The 20,526-nt window shown below is 41.2% G+C and overlaps 1 protein-coding gene across 1 annotated transcript in view; it reads left to right on the top strand.

The window, feature by feature from the left end:
* Positions 1-1,176: 1,176 nt before the first annotated feature.
* The window catches only part of Slc39a10 (solute carrier family 39 member 10), a 131,179-nt gene continuing 111,829 nt past the window's right edge, over positions 1,177-20,526 (top strand). Inside the window, exon 1 of the mRNA XM_028886514.2 lies at positions 1,177-1,250. The gene's annotated coding sequence lies outside the window, so the exon portion shown is untranslated. The remainder of the gene's footprint in view (positions 1,251-20,526) is intronic.

The following is a 20,526-nucleotide window of genomic DNA, read 5'->3' as shown; positions in this document are numbered from 1 at the left end:
TTGGTTTGTTTGTTTGTTTGTTTGTTTTGGTTTCTCAAGACAGGGTTTCTCTGTGTAGCCCTGGCTGTCCTGGATCTCGCTCTGTAGACCAGGCTGGCCTCGAACTCATGGAGATTCGCCTGGCTCTACCCACTGAGTGCTGGGATTAAAGAAGTGGGCCACCGCCACCCATCTGAGATAAAGTACTTTTAAAACGAAGTTAAAACAACAACAAAGAAAGACCTAAGGCTGGGAATGTGGCTCTGTGGTAGAGCACTGGCCTCTCATGCAAAGGACTCTGGGTTCCACCCCAGCACTGCCACAAAACAAAAGAAGTCCCAGAGTGGCTCACAGACAACGGATGCTTGAGAGAAAGAACGCATTAGAGGCATTGGGAGGAATCTACAGTTAATGCGTCGGCAGTGTCCAGCCTTCCCATTTCTCCACAGCTTTGATTTGTGGAAAGGATGGCGGTGTCGCTTCCACAGGATGGGCTCCTGTCACTGCGTGCAGGGGACAGTCAAGAGAAAACAACCTCACGAACTCCGAAGCTGGAGACTGTGATGAGAGCTTCTTTGCACTTCCTACAAAGGTGTTTTCCTAAGACAACTGAAATATTCCCACTGAGTTTAAACAGGTAGACGTGAGATCACAAAAGTGTCTCATTTTCCTAAGTGTCTCTAGAGCAAGGAGAATGAGAAATTGTGAACACTTAACAAAAAAAATCTCGATTGGGCTGTAGAAATCTTACACTTGACAGATTATTGGTCTTTCTCTAAAAATAAGAAATAAAAAAACCACCTTGCCATCTGTTTATAAAAACAAATGAGAGATGCTGGGGGAAATCTTTCCCTGGGGAAGATTCCTGCAGTCAACCAAAGAGAAGACCGTGGCACTTTAGAAGAGGCTTTGGGACAAGGAACCAGCTCTTTGCAGTCATTAGCTGAGCAAAACAAAGAGGATTTCCTCTACTCCCTGTTTTAGTTTACTCTTTGAACTCCCGACCGTTTATTTATTGTTATTGTTATTATTTTCAATTTGGCACAGATTCTTTAGAAAATTATCTTGGTTCCCTTTTTTTGAAGTCTTTTTCTTAAAAAAAAAAAAAAAAGAGAAAGAGAAAAGAAAAAGTTTTGTTGACTCTGCTTCCCAGTGTGTCCCACCTCTCCCCCATCATTTGCTGGGGAATGCAGCCTAGAGAGCATCGATAGTCTGACCCGAGCTGCACACTGGAGGTGAGGCCACTGAAGCTGGGACAGTGGAGATCCGAGGTATGTGTAGCACAGTATCTCAACATTAACATGGCCAGGTGCAAGCCAGGGATGGAGTTTCACATGCTGAGCATACACAGCTCGTGTCTATCAAGATAACTTAATATGATTCAGTTCCATCAGTACCTCTCATATCTATCAACACAACTCATCGCTTTCAATTGTACTAATCTTTATCTACATATTCGTCTCTATCAGTATGATTCATCATTATCAGTACAGCTCATCTCTATCAATACAACTCATCTCTATCAATGTAAGTCATGTCTGTCGCTACTAATTATCTCTATCAATACCGCTCATCTGCATCCATATAACACATCTCTATTAATGTAGCTGACCACTACCAATATAAACCCTCTCTGTCAATCAACTTATCTCTATCAATCTTAATTCCCTCAGAAAGATTTTCTATCTTATGCATAAGACTCTGGGGGATGCTTCCCATTCTCACCCAGTCATTCTGTGTGAATAGTCATACATCATTGGTCACTCATCACTAGAGGGCATTGTTCCTTGAGGGCAGTAGCTAAGTTGGCAGAGTTCCAGCTTGAACCATCGTTCAGCATTTTTTTTCCTTTGATGGAATCATGAGACTCTAGATCTGACCCTAGAGCGTGGAACACAGCTCAGTGGTGGGCTGGGCACTCAGGTCAATCTCTGGCAGCACAAAATATTAATAAATAAATGAGTCTGAATATTTTTTCCTTACAGATTTTAGAGGTTTGGCTCCATGAAATTTGTTTCTTCTTTGAGATTTGTTTTTCTCATCAATGTATTTTCCAAGGCCATAAATTCCATATATATATTAGTCTTAAAGCAATTAATTGATTCTTCATTTAAGTTTTATTTTCCAAGTCCTGTATATAAACATTTACTTAGAGACCTTACAGATTGTGTGTGTGTGTCCATGCATGTATACGAGCAAGTGTGGTGTGTGTGTGTGTGTGTGTGTGTGTGTGTGTGTGTGTGTTCGCACACATGCCAGGGATGGAGTTGGGAATTGGGTGGTGTTGGGAGTTATAAACACATTGTCTCTATGCTTCTGCCTCTAAAAATTGAAATAAAGCTCAATACATTTAGGATGTCTGTCTGATAAGCAGGTATATATTACATATATACATATGAAGGTATATAAACATATACATATAAACATGGATAAGTCATATGCACATAATAATATAAAAAAGATCAGCTAATGTTTTCATAAACATGAAATTCATTAAGGAGTATAACAGCTATAAATAAAACTGATGTAAATGTGTGTTAGTGAAAAGCCTTATTTTCTTGCAGACTAATTTTGATCATTTAATCTGTTGTATTCCAATAGACTTTTTAATACTAAATAAAGTATTCTAACATCTAAATTATCAACAAGACATAGTCTTTTAAAATTATAATTAAAAAGTAAGACCTGAAAGTCTGTGGACAATAAATGATTAAGATGTGCTATTTGGAAGGAGGCTAACAAGATTAATGACAGGTATATAGACAACTGATAGATACAAATGGATGGCTGCATTGTGAATAACTTCTAACAGTATTCCCTACTGAATAATTACCTAAAAACTTTAATATTAGGTCTGGGCATGTCGTTCAATGGTAGAGTGGCTGTTTGTTATTTGTACAGACTGGGTTTCAGTCCAAACTACTACATTGAATTAAATTAAAATTTTTAAACAATGATATTGATCTTCTATTTTCATGTAATATCTGAAAAGATGCTTCTGTTTCAACTGGCCTCTTAATGTTTGTTGTGTCCATTCAGCCACTCCACAAGGATTAATTGACTTACTTAGAATTCAGTGCTAAAAACACAAAGACAAATAGTATACTAAATTTGCCCCCAAAAAAAACTGTTAATTTATTATTTTTTTCAACATTCATGAGGTGTATTTCAGAACCACAGAGAGGATGACAAAGAAGGACAGAGGAAGGAGAGAGGGATGCAGGGCTTAGGACGCCACCTCTGGCAGAGGTTCAGGCTACAATCCTGGGCCTCCATCATTGTACCCTCAAATAATATTATATGAAAGAAGTGATTTGTAAGCTGTAAAATACTTTTTAAATGAATTTTTTTAAGCTTATTAATTTTCCTGTAAAAATACTGCTGGAGGATGTCTTTCTGTATGTTGTGAATATATGTTTTTCCCATTGGTTAATAAATAAGCTGCTTTGGCCTGTGGCAAGGCAACTTAGAAGCAGGTGGGAAATCCAAGGAGAGGGACAAGAAAGAGAAAGGTAGATTCTAGGGAGATGCCATCCCGCTGCCCAGGGAGCAGCATGTAATGGCACAAAGGGAAAGCCATGGAACATGTGGAGACATATAGATTAATAGAAATGGGCTGAGTTTAGCTATAAGAGCTAACTAACAAGACACTTGGTCCATAGGCCATGGCCATACAGTCTGTAATTAATATAAGCCTCTGTGTGATTATTTTATAAGCGGCTACGGGACTGCAGGTGAGAGAGATTTGTCCTGACCACGGGCTGGGTGGGACACAGAAAAACTTGCACCTACACTACCATAGTCTTTTCAAATAGAACTTTCATTCTATAATCAAGTGCTTCCTTCCTTTGAATCTATTTCAAAATTCCAACAGCATAAATAAAACCCACATTTCCAACCACCTTGTCAAACAGGAAGTGGGCAGGTGCACCATGATCTTGGAAGGAGAAGGTGGCAGGCACAGTAGAAGCCCTGTGATTACATCAGCATCTCAAATGTAGGCTGTGATGGTTCCCTCCCCCTCTTCTATTCCGTTAAGGCTTACTGAGTGTTTGTTTGTTTGTTTCTGTAATTTAAAAAAAAACAATAATTTCAAAAAATGTTATTAAATTAAGTCAATCTTTCTACAAAATGTTCATTTTTCCTTACGGACAGTCATACCCAAAGCTGCACAGAGCAGTAAGGAGATATTTCTTCTTCCACACATGGCTGCAGAAATCACTATAAGGAACAATCAGCAAGATGTGTTGAGCTTAAAGGATCACAAAGAGGATCCACCAAAGGTTCCCTGGAACAAGTCCTTGATTGGAACTAGGTGTATGAGGAGCTAAGGCTTACATTGCTTCCGGGTCTATTATATGGGGACTTTGACTTGGGCTGTCTTACTGCCTTAAGCTGTAGCTGCAGTATGATGGAAGCTTACAGTAAGGACAACTACCAACCGTTGATCTATCCATCCCGATATCAGTACAGCCATGCCTGCAACAGTCATGTTCCACCAAGACATGAGAAAGGTGGCTTTGATTCATTCTACTTGTAAAAAATGCCTGCCCTTATTTCTGAATGATGAGTCATTCTAGAATATTTGCTGTCAAAAATGAGCTATGAAAACCTTGGAAGGACAGAAACAAAAGTCAAAACAATATTTAGTATATTATTTCTTTCTTGAATTTACCTTCATTTTTCTGGTTGAAGACTTGGGTTTTTTTTCCTCATTTAAAATGCCATCCCAAGGCAACAGATATTATAAAAATGACTTGTGAATACTTGTACACAAGGAGCCTGGAAAATGGAATTATGCATCAACAAGTTCAAACCCCGTAACACTTGAACTTTTCACCATAAGTGTGTTTGGGAGGAAGATGTCTGCCATGAAAGCAGATCATCCACACTCAGCCATGGACCTTCCCAGAAACAGGTAGAGATTTAAAAGAAATTACCTTGGAGAAATGTACTGAGTCTTCTCTCTAAATATAAAGTGGAATTTCATCAGTCTTGGCCACTTTTTAGCCACATATGACAAATGATCACAGATGGTTATAACAATCTAAAAGCAGCTGAGTGTTATTCCCTTCTAAAATGGCTAAGAGTATTTCCTTTAAGCTGTATTTTAAAACAAAAACAAACTTTACCACTTTGAAGAAAAACCACAGGAAGCCATAAGGTCCCACCCGAAGTTCCTGAAGGCAAAATGTCCTCCTGGGGAAGAAGGTTCAAGGTGTTTTTAAGAATGGGGCTTTCATGTTCCCGCACATTAACAATGGCACTTCCTGTTTTGACCTCTAGCTATACCGAGGCTATCGAGAAAGTAGATCATGGACTTGTCCTTTTTGCACAGCAAACCCATTACAGTTTCCCTCACGGTGTGTATAGAGTTCAAATGGAGATCACCACCACAGGGTTCTCCAAGGCCTTGTAAATTAACCTACAGCAACCCCACAAAGGGTTGGATAATTTATAGCACCCTTGCCATGAGCTGGGCATTGTTGCCAATAGAACGGGCAGTGTTCCTTATCTAAATCGGATTGAGGTTGCTGCTGCTCTCCATGGCCTGTGTTTTATTAAAGCTTTAACAACCTCAATGGGTTAAGACTCAGTGATTCCTCCCCTTCTGTGCTAATCATCCCCTTTTGTTGCTGTTGTTCTATTCATTCGTGTATATTTTTAGACAAGGTTTTCTTAGTTGCTGTTGGCCTTGAATTCTGCCTCAGCATCCCCAGTCTGTATGTGCCACTGTGCACTGCTAACTACCTCCTGTTGGGAAAGAAAAAGAAGTTACAGAGACAAAGATGAAAGTTAGCCTAGAGGAAAGGGAAAATGGAAGGAAAAAATGTAGAAAAAGAATGAAAAAAACATCCATCCAAATAAAAAGAAACTAGTTAGTAGAGTTCAATAGAAAAAAAATCAACTTTCTTATCAGATGTTATAAACTTTCCTTCTTAAATATAGCCTACATATTATTAGAAATGTGTTCAACTTGAGTTAAGTCTGCACAGATATATAAATGTTTTATATGGCTGCTTCATTTAAACTCCTTCAGTGATTGGGATGAACACAATAAAAGAAAAATCCTTCAGGTGTTGCATTGAGTATTGTCACTAATGGCTTACATGTGATTGGCTTTAAAAATTTTAAAAACCATCTGCTTTAGACAGATTCCAAATTGTTACCCAGACCAAATGATACGGAACGATAAAGCGTCACTGCAGCCAAAGATAAGGCAAACATCTCGAAGCGCAGGATCTGTGGAGCCATGCAGCTAATAGCGACTTGCAAAGACTGGAGTCTGTGCAACCAGATGAGCAGATGTTCAAAGATATCAGAGGGAGAGATCTGAGAGAGCCAAAGATAATTGGGAAAGAAAACTCGTTCTGGGATGGAAATAAGCTTTAGATGCCAAAGGCTTTCTGACACAATGATTAAGGCTTTTGATTAGGAGTACTAAAAAATGTGTGGATCTGAAAGAACCAGCAACTGTCCAAACCAATGTTTGTCTTCTTTCATGGCAGTAAACAGCCCACTTGATCAAATTATTTTATTGTGAAACTTATCATTGATATGTGATTGTTTGGTTTGGTTTTGTTGGAAAATAGAGAACCTTATATAGCCCAGGCTATGCTCAAACTCTTTACACAGCAAAGGCCAAGGACTATCTTAAACTTATGATCCCCTACTTCTCCTCTCTAAATACTGGGGGTGACAGACCTCTACACCTGGTTTACGTGGGGTGAAGAATTTACCCAGGCCTTCGTACATGCTAGGTGAACGTTCTACCAGCTGAGCTACACCCACCAACCCAGAAGTATAAACTCGAAGTTCCCTTTTAAGCCAAGGATAATCTCATGTCCTATAAAAGTTGATGAAATTATAAAGTAAGGTTTGGAAGTTGAAGAATAAATGATCGTTGCTAGGAAAACACACACACACACACAAATACTAGGAGAATGAACAGGTCCTGACAATCACAACATGGAGAAACAGGCTGGAGAACAAGATTTAATGGGAGAGAATGTTAAGATGTTAATTAAGATCACAAACGCTTCCCCAAAACATCATTATTGCAGTACTTCGAGCTCACATTGTTTTGACCTCTCCCCTACCTAGAGGTCAAGCAGATTTTCTTCCTTTTTTTCATTGGACTTAACACCTTGAATAACTGTTGCCAGGACAAATCTTCCCTCCAACCCACCCTAGACTTAAGACATTGCCACCAAGGCCATGCTCAGGATTTTTAATGTCTCTATGGCACAGCTTTGTGTTTCCCTACTTTAAAATATTTGAAGTTTGATATTGTTCAAGTCATTACTGAGCAATGTTCAGTGGCTGGGTACTTCTAGGTACTATTTTGGTGAAGACACAACATGCATTACTACAGAGTGAAAAACTGATTCCTGAGGCAGAGGCAAACAAATCTCTGTGTGTCTGAGGCCAGCCTGGTCTACATAGAAAGTTCCAGGAAAAAAGAGAAAGGAAAAGGGAAAGAAAAAGAAACTAATTATCCCAGGAAAATTTTTGTTGACCTTGAACATTAGATTCATGTGCCTTGACCCTTTCTCTTTCAAATCCCTTTCTAAACTCCTGGCTGATTAACAAATGTAGAAACTGCTAAGTCTAGAAAAGAAGATAAAGTATGTGTCACATAAAAATGCTTCTTGTGCGCAAAAGGAATCACTCATCTGAAGCCTTAATTTTAGGTAGGTCTAGTACTTTCAGCGTAACTTAACTTGTTCTTACTGTGTATGTTATGACATAGGGGTGGGGGCATGCCTGTAAAAGCAGGGAGAGAGCTTGTTGAGTTGGTTCTTTCCTTGTATCATGTGAGCTCCAGTGAGCAAACTCAGGTTGTCAGCCATGGCGTCACGAGTCTTCACTCTCTGGCAGTCACTTATCCACGTCTGGATTTCAAGAAACAATTTCACAGAGGAAGAAACAAACCAGAGGTGGCCGATTCTTCGCCATCTCTCTAATAGATGCCCAGTGTTGACCCGTGGTTTTCTTAGTCCCTACCATCAAAACTGTAAGGAACGAAATATGACGCAGACTGTCCACATGATTTCCTTTCACACTTTCTATCAGTGTCCAGATTCTAGGATGATGCAGAGTGTTGAGAAGATGACACAATTGTCAAGCAGGCATTATGTGAAGCAGCATTGTACAAAAGAATTACATGTGTGAGTTAACTTTCTTTGTACAGGAGAATGAAGGTTGCCAGGGACCGAACCCAGAGCTTCTTGTATACCAAGCTAGTGCTCTACCACAGAGCTACAACCCTCAGCTGTTAACTCCGTGGAAAAACCTTTCAAATCAGATCAGAAGGAAGCAGCAACCAAATGTTTTCTTTCCGACTGTGACATATATATAATTTTCTAAGATAGTGGTCCATACGCATCTAGTTTCCCACATGACAGTAATTCAGTAATTCTATAGTAAATACTCTGAAAGTAGTTAGCACCTTAGCAATATATTCACACAGATCAGAAAAACATGTATAAAATTATTAAGTAAATAATATATGCAAAATAGTGATGAAAAGGGTATGTTGTTGGTATCACCTTCTCTCTTGCAATTGATCATTCATCCCCAAATGGTTGGTTTACATTGTAGGTTATACTCAAAACAGTCAAGACAAACTGACCACTAAAAATTATCCTTGGTTAGCTGGGCACACACCTTCAGTTCCAGCACTCAGGAGGCAAAGGCAGGTGGATCTCTGAGTTTGAGGTCAGTGTGGTCTATAGAGTGAGTTCCAGGACAGCCAGGGCCACACAGAGAAACTCTGTCTCAAAATAACAAAACCTGAGTTAAATTCCTAGGACCTACACAGTAGAAGCAGAAAAGCAAGTCTTACAAGGAGTCCTCTGACCTTCACTGTTAAGTTCTATCCCCAGCACTCACATAGAAAGAAAGTAAAACACAAGCCAAGCATTGTGGCAACACTTGTAATTCCAATGCCGGGGAGGCAGAGACAGGAGGACCCCTTGGCCTTCCTGCCTCTCAGGCCTAATTGGCCTATGAGAGACCTGTCTGGAGGAAAAATATTCAAAAGATACGAAGACGGATGACTCATGAGGAAAGACACCAGAGGCTGACCCAGCCAGGTCTTCACACACACACACACACAAAGATGTGCATCTGTACACACATGAATATAACACACACACAAAGAAAAGTATACACATTAAGACATGTTAAAAGCATGTGTAGTATTCATAATACTGGCATTACTAGATGAGTCAAAAAAGATGAAGGAAAAAAAAAAGCTATGGTCCTGAATTAGTATTTAACATTTCCTGAGGACTTATTATTGAACAAAGAAAATGTGTAAGTTTAAATTCTGCTTTCTACATCTTCCTTGGCATGGCTCTATGCTCTTTATTATTTTTTTTTAATATTGCACCTGGAGATTAGCTGTAACAAAGGTCCTATTTTAGAGATAAAAGAAAATTACTTACAAGCCCAGGCAGATGGGTAGGCATTTCGGGTCAGTGTAAACTATGAAGTACACAGAGGGGTCCACTTCCTGGGTAGAAACTCCAACTCCAGCTATTGGAAAGCTGAAGTGGGAATTAATTGTTGATTACAGCCCTCTTCCAACTTCAGACACTCCTGGCTGTCCAGTGTAGGAGGTGAGTGAGTATCAAGCTCAGATGTCCAAACTCTTCCTTCAGAAAGCATGTGACTGAGAAGGAACTTCAGGAGAAAGATCCAGGAGAGGGGGGCAAGAGTAGCCGTATGGAATCCTCAGGAATGTTTGTCATCCACTGAAACAGGGCAGGCATGTGAACCGTAAAATTAGTACCAGGGGCTCATCCGGAGTTATAGGTGTTGGTTAGTGCTAGTTTTCCTCAGTCTTGACATTCTGTGCTAGGCAGGGGCGTGTGTGTGTGTGTGTGTGTGTGTGTGTGTGTGTGTGTGTGTGTGTGTGTGTGTGTGTGTATCTGTGTCTGTCTGTCTGTTTTGGAGGTAGGAATGTCATAGTGACCAAACACAGGGCCTTGAACATGTTAGGCAAACAATAACCTGAGCTACATGTCTATCCCCAGTAATGTGAGTCAGAGTTTTGTTTCACATCTGTTGATTGGTGAAGTGGTTTCTGCATTTTTTTCCTTTGATGCCAATCTATTAGTTATTTTGCCATTTTAAATTTTGTGTGTGTGTGTGTGCGCGCGTGCGTGCATGCGTGCGTGCGTGCGTGCGTGCGTGCGTGTGTGTGTGTGTGTGTGTGTTTTAAATTGTGTGTCTGTGTGTTGAAGGATAGCCTGAGCTATTGGGAGAACTTGCCTCAAAGAAGGGGGGGTATCTCAGGTGGTGGTGGTGGTGGCAGCAGTGGAGGCCCATGTCTTTAATCCCAGCACTCAGGAGGCAAAGGCAGGCAGGCAGATCTCTGTGAGTTCAAGGCCAGTCACCTGGTTACACAGTAAGTCTCAAAACCAGCTGGGAGTGAAGGGGAGAGATTGTCTGGCTAGGGCAGTAAACACTTACTTTCCAAGCATGAGGGACTGAGTTTGATCTCTAGATCATGAAAAAAAAAAAAAAATGCTGGGGAAACAAAGACAAATGGATCCCTGGCAGTGGTCAGCCAGCCCAACCGACTTGGCAAGTTCTAGGCCAGGGAAAGACCCTGCCCATGTAAAGAATGTTGATAGCAGAGGTAGCCGTTTGAATGAAAAATTCTCCCCATAGGCTCAGGTTATTTAAACACTTGGTCCCTGGTTGGTGGGTACTGTTTTCGGAGGCGATAGAGCCTTTAGGAAGCAAAGACTGGATAGAGAAATGGAGTATGTCACTGTGTGTGGGCTTGGAGAGGCCACAGCCTCATCCGCTTCCGGCTCCTCTCTGTACTTTCAGCTGACTGTTAAAGACGTGACCTTTCAGCTTCCTCAGCTTCCTACCTGTCGACGGCTCCCATGCCTTCCTCATAGATTCCCCTTCTGGAACCATAAGCCAATGTTATAAACCCTTTTTTCCATAAATTGCTTTTGGTCATGGTGTGTTAGCACAGCAACAAAAAGTACCCAATACAGACGTCAGGGCTAGAAAGTGCACTGCTGCTGAGAAGAAGTTAACCATGCTGGTGGGTTAGTTTTGGTTTGTTCGTTTGTTTGTTTGGTTGGTTGGTTGGTTGGTTGGTTGGTTGGTTGGGTTTTTTTTAAACTTGGTTTTTGTTTTGTTTTGTTTTTGTTTTTGTTTTTGTTTTTATGTGGAAAACTTGAGAATTTAGGACTAGAAAAAAAAACAGTTGGATGCTACAAGCAGAGCTTAGTAAGACCTTGTCGCAGGGGTTTGGAAACAGTACTGCTCAGAGTCATGCAGAAGGTAGAGGCCCAGCTTACCTGGTTTCAGAGGGAATAAGGTCTCTACTAGCAACTAGGACAGAGGCCATTTGCATGACACTTTGGCAAGGAATTTGGCTGCCTCCAGCCTGTGCCTCAAGAACTTTCCTGAGGCAAAGCTAAAAAGCAATGGACCAATTTCTTTCTCAAAGGAAATTTTATGACGGCATAACATTGAATCTGTGGCATTGTTATTAGTGCTTATTCTTATATAAACCTGTAAAGAAAAGAGCAAGCAGGGCCCACAGAAATACAGAAACGTAAAAGGTGGAGAGAAAAAGAACACCAGAAACATAGCCACAGCCTGAGCGGAGAGGGAAGCTGTAAACTGTTAAGGAGACACTTCCTGCTCTGCGCTGGAACAATAGGAAAGGGACCACAGGGTGAGACCCAGCCCAGGTTATGAAAGGAGAGAGCCCAAGGGGTTGCTTGTTCTTAGAAAACAATTGTTTCTCCAAACAAAAGCTGCTACTAACATGGTCCAAGGTCAGTGTCCCTCCTGAGCTGGCAGCCAAACTTGGCAATGCCATCCACTGGCTTTGAAGACAAGAAAAATGTAGGGAGGTAAATGTTGTTTTAACTAAGTCTCTATCTTTTTATTTTACCAATAAAGACTCGGGAGCCAGATGCTGGGGTGAAAACCTGCTAGCTCAGAGAGGCAGGGAAAGCAGCCAGCTGACCTCCATCTCAGATAGAGGGCTCTCTCCTATGTCATCTGATACAAAACTCCTCCAACTGAATGTCCCTCCCATATACTTCCTGTTCCTCTATCTCTCCCTCCCTCCCTCCTCTCTCCCCTCCTCTCTCCCTCCCTCCCTCCTCTCTCTCTCTCTCTTTCTCTCTCTGATCTCCCGACTTTCCCTCACTCTCTGTGGTTACTTCCAGTCAACTGGTTGCTTGCTCCACTTCTTGACCTATCATTGATTTTATTTAAATAATGAAATCTCAGGGTTCACAGTGTTGTGCCCATTTCACAAAACCCCCAGAGACCACCAAGGAGCCAGTTTCTGATGCAAGCACATAAGGGTTCTTTTATTCAGGTTCAACCTGGGCCACCACACGGCAGCTGGAATGAAATGTGGTGGTGGTCATGAGCCCAGATGTAGAGAGTTTTTATAAGGAAAAACCACAAGCCGGGAATTACATGCTTGGAATTGGGCAGAAGGGATATGGAGCAAGGTGATTTTTTGAAACTATTGGTCTAGACCTTGGGTACAAAAACACATTTGAAACCATTGGGTTAGACTTTGGGCGAGGAACCATAACCCACTGAACAGGATTATCTGGACTGCTCAGCTTGATTATCTAGATATCTTTAAGGGCCATAAACTGCAGACAGGATGTCTGAGGGAGGATACTGCTCTGTATCCATTCAAGTTGTCATGGCACATTCCTGAGGTCCTTCTTGGAACTGAGTACAGCAGGTGGTCTGAGATGGTGGCCCTTTCCCTAAGATGGAGCCTTTAAAGTCAAGTCTAGACCTTCACACACAGTATGATCAAATATCCTGCAACAAGAATAGGGCATTGGATCCCTTGGAACTGGAGGTACAAACAGTTGTAGCAACCATGTGGATGTGGAGAACCAAACCCAGATCCTATGAAAGAGAAGGCAGTGTTCTTTTTTTTTTTTTTTTTTTTTTCCCTCGAGACAGGGTTTCTCTGTGTAGCTTTGTGCCTTTTCCTGGAACTGACTTGGTAGCCCAGGCTGGCCTCGAACCCACAGAGATCCTCCTGCCTCTGCCTCCCGAGTGCTGGGATTAAAGGCGTGTGCCACCCCCACCTGGCTAAGGCAGTGTTCTTAACTGCTGGGCCACCTCATGATCCCAGGAGAGATGTATTGATGTATCCAACCGTCTTATTAAATAAGAAACACAGAAACAATGTAAAAGAGAAAGCCGAGAGGTCAGAGCTCAGAGCTAAAATCTCACCCTTCCTCCTGCTGTCCCAGCTTCGCGAAAAGAGACCTACTTCCTGTCGGTTCGTTTTTTTATAGTATGTTGTTCTGCCTTCTCATTGGTTGTAAACCCAAACACATGACTGCCTCGTCACTGTCTGAATGTACAGCCCCCTAGGTCTTAAAGGCATATGTCTCCAATGCTGGCTATATCTCTGAACACACAGAGATCTTATGGGATTAAAGGCGTGTGCCACCACCGCCACACTCTTGCTATGGCTCTAATAGCTCTGACCCTGAACACACAGATATCTATGGGATTAAAGGCGTGTGCCACCACCGCCACACTCTTGCTATGGCTCTAATAGCTCTGACCCCCGGACAACTTTATTTATTAACATACAATCAAAATAATAATTCAGTACAATTAGATTACCACCACAGAGATGAACTTTATTGATTCATCAAATTTTGTCCACATTTGTTGACAAAAAGTCTAGATACTGGACATTTCTAGTTATGCTAACTGAAGACTTGGGATATGGGATGAAAGTGAACAATATTGTCTGCTTTTGTCTAGAAATCTGGCTAATTTACAAATAAAAACCACAGGGAACCAGTAGTGTTCATAAGTAAGATAATTTGCCCTAATTTCTATCCTGTTGCTGTGATAAAAATACCTCCACAAAAGTAACTTCAAGGGAGAAGGGCTTATTTGGTTTAAACATCTACGTTTGTTCCATTATAGCAGAAGTCAAGGAAATAGAAATGTGTCCCAGATAGTCACACCACATCTCCAGTCAAGAGTACAGAAAAATGAACGCAGGCATGCTTACTAATCAGATCATTTTCTTCACTCTTATACAGTCCATAACCCAACCCCAGGGAATGGTACAACTCATAATGGGGTGGGTCTTTGTGGTGATGTATTGTGTACCCTAATAAACTCACCTGAGGATCAGAGAACAGAGCCAGCAACTAGATTAGACATAAAGGTCAGGCAGTGGTGGCACACACCCTTAATCCATCTGGATCTCTGTGAGTTCAAGGCCACACTGGAAACAGAGCCAGGCAGTGGTGGCACACACCTTTATTTCCAGTACTGGGAAGCACACACACCTCTAATCCCAGGAAGTGATGTCCTGGCAGAGAAAGGTATACAAGGCGTGAGGAAACAAGAAATCACTCTCTTTAGGCTGAGCATCTCATAGAGGTAAGAACTAGTGGCTGGCTGCTCTGCTTCTCTGATCTTTCAGTTTTCAGCCTGATATCTGGCTCTGGGTTTTTTATTAAAAGACCATCTAAGATTTGAACAACAGGTCTTCCCACATAAATCAATACTATCAAGACAATCCCCCACAGACACATCTACAGTTCAACCTGAGTTAGACCATCCTTCACTGAGACTCTTCACAGGCAATTTTAGCTGTGTCAACTTGAGAATTAAAAGTAAACCTTCTAGAATGTCATAAGAGAAAGTCAAAGCCTGTAGCCATGTCAAAGGAGGCTCTAAATTAGAAACTCTGGTGTGAAAGGTTATGCCCACAAAAGCAGCTCAGAGGAAAGCAGAGCTTGGAGACCTTCTAGTACAGAGCTTTTTTTTCTCCATGTTCTTCTTAGACTTCAAGTATTGAATGGGTTGTCACAAGAAAGGATCTTTGATTTAAGGTAATGGAAAGATTAAGCCAAAAGGATCCAGCTTTCATCATCTGCAATGCTGCAGCTCTCTGGTGAACTCTGAAGGACAGACTTTGTCTTTGCTAGGTCTCTGCCCTCACTTGCCTAAAGTACCAAGGGCAGCAGGAAAGCATTGTACATAGTTAGATCCTAGATTCTTCTCTGGGTACAACAGCATCCTTTCTAAATGAGTCACTGGCTTTTTTTATGTCATGATGGTAGCGTGCCTGATATTGTGAAACTCAGTTTTAAGTTTATCATACTTATCTATCATATAAAAAAGAATGAAGGAGCATAAAAAAATTCAAAAGCCAAAGCAAAACTACCTACTACAATAAAATGTCCTTTGATTGTAATCACTTCAGTTTCAGAAAGGAAAGGGGAGGAGGGAGGGAGAGAGGGAGAGAGAGAGAGAGAGAGAGAGAGAGAGAGAGAGAGAGAGAGGAGAGAGAGAGCTTTCTCCAATGTCACCTCATGAAATAAAAGAAGCAATCTGAAAGAGAAGAATTAGCACTGATCTTAGGATCCAAAGGATGGGACAGGACTGTGTAGCACCATGACAGAAACAAGATAGAAACCCTTGCTACTCTTTTTCCAGTAAGCTAAAGGTTGCCATGGCAACTCACCAGGCTACTAAACTATTGTGAGTTTTAGGATACAATTTTTGATTACATCCTTAAGAGAGGATATCGAGTGCTCGTACTGAAGGAGTATGAGAAGAATCCTTTGGAAGTAGATCAAAGCTGGCTAAAGAGATTGATTAAGTTTTGGAACAGCACCTAAGGAGGAACATAAAAGAGCTACAGCAGCTAGGGGGTCCTGAAAGAAGGGACTCCCACTTGCCAGCAAGGCTAGCCAGTCAGGACTCTCAAATCATTTACATGCACACATTTCCGTCGGAACCTAAGGTCAAGGATACAATGCTTTCTGCTGGTTTGCCTTGTCTCTTGGTTTTCCTTACGAAAGACTCAATTTCCGTGGAATAAGGCCTTCTATATTCTTCCCATTCCAGTTACTCTATCCGTACATGAATCCCTTCTCAGTTTCCTTTAGAGAAAAGCAGAAATTAAAGCATTCTTATGGCAGAAATTTTTAATTAGAACGAGCATATATTCCTAGTAGAACCTTGATAACCACAATGTGACCGTCTTTCATTTCTGTTTGCTTGCTTTGTGAAGTCCTGGAGTTAAACCTAGGGCCTTGAGCATGTGAGGCACATGTTTTACCTTTGAACTACATTTCCAACCCAGTTTTTATTTTTCATTAATTTATTTTTTAATTTTTATTTTTAATAAACTTATGCGTGTTGTGGGTGGGTGTGGGTTTGTGAATGTACACTCAGTGCCCTTGGGGACTAGAAGATAGCATCAGATCCCTTGGAACTGGAGTCACAGGCAGTGGTGAGCTGCCCTACTTTGGTGCTGGAATGGAACTTGGGTTCTTTGCTAACTGCCGAGCCGTTTCTCTATCCCTTATTTTTATTTTGAGATATAGTCTTACTAAATGACTCAGGTTGGCTTACATTCACTATGCAGCATAGGCTGGACTTGAACCTGGGGTCAGCCTGTCTCGGACCCCAAGGCAGCTGAGATTCAAGGCTGTACCACTAGACTACTTGTATCTAATTTGTTGTGTGTGGTAGTAGCTGACTTTGTCACTTGGAGTTTTCAAAGCAGTGGGCCATGCTTTTGTGGAGATAGATCTGAATAAACAAACAGGTCTTCTTCTTAGCTGTTTGTCTTTATCAGGACATTTGCAGGCTAATTAGGAACTGGAAACCAAATTCAAAGCAACATTAAGACAAAACAGAACCTGAAGGAATCTCACAGCTTCTTGCCAGTCATGCTCATCAAGACTCCCCGAGGAGTCTCCCTCTTTAGGACCTTATATAGAACTTTGAAAATCCAAGACCAAAACACCTTTGACCAAGTTCAACCTTGACAAATAATAAAATCTCTGAAAAAAACAGAAGTAGAAAAAAATGTCCCTCAACATAATCAGGCCCTATAGCTAATATTATTTCTTCTAAATTCTGAAACAAGACAAGGCTGACTACTCTTTACTCTTATTCAATGTAGTGCTAGAAATCACATCTAGAACAGTAAAACAAGAAAAAGAAATGAAAGAGATATGAATAAGGGAAGGAAGGAATCCAGTTCTCCCTATTTTTATATGTGATGATCCTGTAGTTAAAAGAGTCTAAAGACTTCGCAGAAACTCTCAAAATTAGTAGGTACACTCAGCAAAACCAGTATTCAAAAAAAAAAAAAAAAACTCCAAAAAACAAAAACAAACTAAAGAAAAAAGAGTATCTTTTTTTTTAAATAGCAATAATGAATTTGCCTAGAACAACAGGGGAAAATATTTCATTCAGAATAGTTTCAAAAGAATAAAATATTTAGGAATGAACATAACCAAGATCCCTATAACAAAAACTTTAAGATGCTGAAGAAATAAATTAAAAAGACCCTAGGAGATGAAAGATCTCTCTCATCATGGACTGAAGAATTAATATTGTTTTTAAAATGCTATGTAAGCAATCTAAGACTCAGCTCAATTCCCAACAAATTCAAATGATAATTTCCACAAAACTAGAAAAAAAAATCCTAAAATTCATATGGAAAGCCAAAGGACCCTAAATAACTAAAACAGTCTTTAACACAAAGGACAATTTGAAGATATCATAACAATTGATCTCAAATTATATTACAAAGCCAAGATAACAAAGCAGCATATCCACGACAAAACAAACAAAAACAAAAATAAACCAGACTTGTAGACCAGTAGACTTGAATAGATGACCCAGAAATACACCAATACACTTAGAGTCATCTATTTTTTAAACAGAGGTTTCAAAAGCATACATTGGAGGAAAGACTGTCTCGTCAATAAAGGGTGCTGGGGAAAAGTAAACCTCTGCATGTAGAAGCAAGAAGCTGGATCCTGGTCTCTTATCCTGAACAAAGAAATCAATTCAAAGTAGACCAAAGACGTTAGTTTTGCCATTACTAGGGGAAAATACACCTAGAATTCTTCAAGACACAGACATCAGGGAGGATTTTCTGAGAAGGATGCCAGTAGGACTCCACAAGAAGTAATCCCAAAAACTGACCAAGTAAAGCTTCAGAAACTGAAAGGTTTCCACACAGTGACTAACCACCAGAGAGAAGAGACAGACTACAACACCGGGAAAAAACTTTCACCGAATACAAATCCTACTAGATTTGTATCTAGCACACACAGGGAATTGTACAAGTCAGGACTGGGGATGTAGCTCAGTTGGCCGAGTGCTTGCCTAGCACAAGCAAGGCCTTGGTTTGATCCACAGAACCACCTAAGACAGACACTGTGGCGCATACCTGTAATCCCAGCTCTTTGGAGGTGGAAGCCAGAAAATCAGAATTTTAAGGTGACTCCCAAGGCTACAGGAGAGCCTGCTTCCAAAAAATGAAAAGTGAAAGAAAGAAAGAAAAACCTACAATTAAACTAAACACCAAAACAAAACACAACCAAAGACAAAATAAAACAAATCAATCCAATGAATGAATGAACCAATGAACAGAATAAAAAGATACAAATGGCCAATAAAACACTTGAAAAATGTGTTCAGCATTACTGACAAGGGAACTCCAAATTAAAGTCTGTCAAATGGCCCTCTTCAAGAAAAGAAATGAGAGGGAGCTTGGGGAATAGGGTGAACTGTATCTATTGTTGTTGGAAGTGTAAATTTTCACAGGAAGTTGAGGGTGTAGCCCAGTTGGTAGTGTTTTTCTAGCATGTACTAGGCCCTGGGTTCAATCCACAATGCAACATAGAAGTGATTATTGTAATCCCTGTCCTTGGGCACAGAAGCAGAGGGGTCAGAAGTTCAAGGTCATCCTCCAGTACAAATGAAGTTAGAGGTTAATTTAAGCTTCATGAAACTTTACCTCCAAACAAAATAAAACAAAAATCAGGGGGCGAGGGCAGGTGGAGAGAGAACTCAGCAGTTAAGAGCATTGCTGCTTCTGTAGAGAACCCATGTTCAGTACCTGGCACCCACATGGTGACTCAAAACCATCTGTAACTCCAGTTCTACATAGTCAGATGCCTCTTCTGGCCTTCACAGGCACTCAGTACATACATGGTGTACATGCAGCCATACACTCATACACATAAAGTAAAAATTAATCTTTAAAAAGGGGGGGGCAACCCCCAGGAACTAGAACTTCCACATAGCAAAGTTCTATCACTCTTGGGTATATACTGAAGGGACTCTGAGTTGTAGATGGATTTTTTTGGGGGGGAGGGGTGCTGCCAGCTCACAAAAAAATGACATGGAGACTTATTATTAATTATGGAAGTCTGGCCTATACCTTGGGCTGGTCTCATTAGTTCTTATAACAAATTAATATCTATGTGCTGCTACATGACTCTTAACTTTTCCCTCCCCTCCTACATGTCTTGTTCCCTCTGCATCTGGCTGGCGACTCCACCTTTCTTCTTCCCAGAGTCCTCTCTGTCCCCAGAAGCCCTGCCTAACCTCTCCCTGCCTAGCTAATGGCCATTCAGCTTTTTATTAAACCAACCACAGTGACACATCTTCACATAGTGTAAAGGAATAGTTCACCACACTGATTCAAAACACAGCAAGGTTTGCACATCTGTATTTGATGCTATGGCTGTTTAGAACCAGCCCAGCTATCTATCAATAGATTAATGGATTTTAAAAAATGTGGTACATGTGCACAATGTAAGTTACAGAAGTGCATGTAGCTTTAAAGAAAATTGGATCACAGTATTCAGCGGGAAATGAGTGGAACTGGACGTCATCATGTTAAGTGAAATAAGCAGGCTCAGAAAGGTGAATACTGTTGTAGAATATTGTTTTAAGTTGTGTACATTGTTTATGCTGTGGAACATTTGCTTTAGTGATACAAAGATGTGTTGCATTCTTTTATGTTGCATTTGTTTAGCTATGTGAAGCTGTGTTACTGTGCCTGTCTAAAACACCTAACTGGTCTAATAAAGAGCTGAATGGCCAATAGGGAGGCAGGAGAAAGGATAGGCGGGGCTGGCAGGCAGAGAGAATAAATGGGAGGAGAAATCTGGGAGAAGAAGAAAGAAAGAGCCAGAGAACAAGGAGGAGAGGGTGCAAAGTGTCAGCCACCCAGCCACCCAGCCAGCCACTCAGCCACCCAGCCACCCAGCCACACAGCCACACAGCCACCCAGTCACACAGTCACCCAACCACCCAGCACCACAGCTACCCAGCCACCCAGCCACACAGCCACACAGTCACACAGTCACCCAACCACCCAGCACTACAGCTACCCAGCCACACAGCCACACAGCCACACAGCCACCCAGTCACCCAGTCACCCAGCCACACAGCCACCAAGCCACACAGCCACACAGCCACCCGGCCACCCAGTCACCCACCCAGCCAGTCACAGAGAGTGAAAGTATGATTACAGAAGTAAGAAAAGGAAAAATCCCAGAGGCAAAAGGTACAGGGGATAATTTAAAGTTAAGAAAGACTAACAAGGGGCTGGAGAGATGGCTCAGAGGTTAAGAGCACTGGCTGCTCTTTCAGAGGTCCTGAGTTCAATTCCCAGCAACCACATGGTGGCTCACAACCATCTGTAATGAGATCTGGTGC

Source organism: Peromyscus leucopus, chromosome 13 (assembly GCF_004664715.2).
Source record: "Peromyscus leucopus breed LL Stock chromosome 13, UCI_PerLeu_2.1, whole genome shotgun sequence".
Classification (NCBI taxonomy): Eukaryota; Metazoa; Chordata; class Mammalia; order Rodentia; family Cricetidae; genus Peromyscus; species Peromyscus leucopus.
Note: the sequence above shows the minus strand (reverse complement) of the source record. Positions and strands in the feature narration are given on the sequence as shown.